The following is a 2695-nucleotide window of genomic DNA, read 5'->3' on the forward strand; positions in this document are numbered from 1 at the left end:
TCTTTCATTCTGTAAATGAAGCAGTAAAAATCTCGGGATCCCGGAGCTGTAATCCCGGGATTTCGGGACACGGAAAAGTGTCCGGGATCCCGGAATCCCGGAATTCTGGATCCCGGGATTGAATGCCCTAGTGTGCACCAACTGGGGCGGTAGCCCTGGGAAAGGATGAGGTAACTAGGATTCCCTTTCTGTGTGGTAAACCTGGGGCTGCCGCCCCAGTAATGTTTATTCTGGATGCTGGGAGTTTTATAAAAATGTCTTGTATATAAAAATGTATATAAAAATTTCAGAAAATATATTTATGGACTATTGGGGTATTCACAACGGTTTCTTAAGTGTCGTATTGTTGTATTTCGTAAACTTTAAACTCCCAAAAAATATATTAAAGTGGTTCGTAAAGTACCATCAGTCATATTATGAACTTTTGCAGTGTTAAATAATAGTTGGTTGCCGTTTCAAGTTCTCTAAGCATTTATTTAAGCTTTTAAAGTTTACGACGTACATACGACATTTACGACACCTTCGTGAATCCCTCATATGTTAATAAGGCGTTTTTTGAATACGGGTAAGATTAAGGGCCGGTTACTCAATGTCTGGTTAACACTAATCTCTGGTTAAACATCGTTGTCGACTTTACCGACTCCCTGTTATATGAATGGAGTCGAATACGTCGATAACAATGTTTAACCGGAGATTAGTGTTAACCAGATATTGAGTAACCGGCCCTAAAACTATTATCTTTTATTTAGTCTGTTCCAATAGCAGTCCGGTTTACAGGATTTGTCAGAACTTACAGGAAGTCGTTCCTATTGACATAAAACCTGTAAGTGGGAACACTTTTGAGATAGTAACTGAGCAACTGTTCCTAGTCAGAAGTTACAGGATTTAGTCCGGAGTTTTTTTCCTGTAAGTTCATGAAAAGTGTCAAACGATCAGCTGATTTGCATGTGCAAACAAAAACAGAAAGCGGTGAAAGCCAAAAACCTTGTATTTGTAAAAAAAAATGGAAGTAAATAACGAAGATATTTGAATATGTATAGATTTTAATAATTAGTGATATTTCAGCCAAATCAGTGTTGTACCAATGACATGTAAACAAACCGACTGATGTTTTTACAGGAAATAGTGCTTTTTGCGTTCCCGTGCGCTTCTGCATCTGTTCTCCTTTTACTCTCACTTGAGAGAGTAAAATTGTAGTTTGACAGTTCCACAGGTTTTAGTCCGAAGTTCAAAGGAACAGACTAATTGTTATTTTCTTAGATGTGGCAGCACTCTTCTAACGTCAGTGTGAAACCATGGTTGAATAAAATGCATTTTAAATTAGTTTTTAACCTATAATTCTGAGATATTTTAATTCTATCTTTTGCTGTATCAACTATTGCAAAAAGTTAAGTAGCAACGATGATAATGGTCAAAACAAACAGCTCACGCTCACGCACGCATTGAACTGTATAGCAGGCTTAAGTGCGTGATAATTTTAAAAACATACTCAATTTGTTAAACACACATCATAAATGTAAAAAATGTGTTTGTATTTCATTGTGCGGGGTTTAATGCAATGTTTTTATCATGCGTCTAGCGCTTTGCAGGCAAAGTTATAAATGTCACGCAAAGCCACAAAGTTTTATCTGACTTCAGCTTAAGCGTACACGGAACTTTGATTCTATCAGATTTATTTTACCAACTTATTTCATAGCATTCATTAATTCATAGCATTTAATAATTCCTTTTTACAAAACTTTTATTGGCATTCTATCTCTACCAATATACATAAGTATTTGTTTCCGCATGGTACTGCTACCTTTAAAATAATAGCTATATGAAATGCATATAACACTTTACAGCTCCAAATTAAACCGCACTTTTTTACAACGCTTCAAGTAAGAATTTAACAAATATATATATATATATATATGTCTGTAACAGTATAACAGGTAATAAAAATCAGAAGTAAACATTTGAGTTGCAGAACGCAGGATGTAATCATTCGCTTTCAACTATCGACCATCTATAATTGCACATCTCCGCAGGCAATTATTTATTGCCGTGCAACTGTCATTTTGACCAACAGCTGTAATAGGCTTTTTTGCTTATGCAGCGTTTTTGCTGCATTTAAAATACAACATTTAGCACTTTCGAGCATATGTTTTCGAAGAGCGTTCATGCTATCGCATTTAGCAAAAGTACATTTACGCGAGTTCGAAACCGCATGCTTTTGACAAACATCCGTGTTTTAGTCGCTTATTCAGATCCGTATCTATACGATCAATTCTCAAGCAGAGCATAATGTGCAAAATACCCTACTGAAAAGGAAAAATGAATTTTAATCCAAAAATTCAATACAAAAACATAAATTGCTTCAACCATAACCATATGTATGTTTATGTATATATTCATTTTCGGTGGTGTCAATTAAAATTTCCTCACTTAATTAGAAAACAAAACAAACAGAGTTGATCACAAATTGATCCAGATTTCTATCAGCATCAAAAAGCAATGTTGCCACTTTTTCTCATTAAACCATGTTCGAATCGTGGAAATTTTGGAAGATCACAGGGTTGCTTTTAGCATTTAGATTCTTAATGCAAAAATGGAGTTGCATTTAGTTACATTTAGGCGACGAATTTTGAATGGATAAATGTACATTAAGGGCCGTTTGCACCATGTCTAGTTAACGCTAACTGGAGGTACATCC

The sequence above is a fragment of the Rhagoletis pomonella genome, unplaced genomic scaffold (assembly GCF_013731165.1).
Source record: "Rhagoletis pomonella isolate Grant_MI unplaced genomic scaffold, Rhpom_1.0 Rhpom_scaffold_00014, whole genome shotgun sequence".
Lineage (NCBI taxonomy): Eukaryota > Metazoa > Arthropoda > Insecta > Diptera > Tephritidae > Rhagoletis > Rhagoletis pomonella.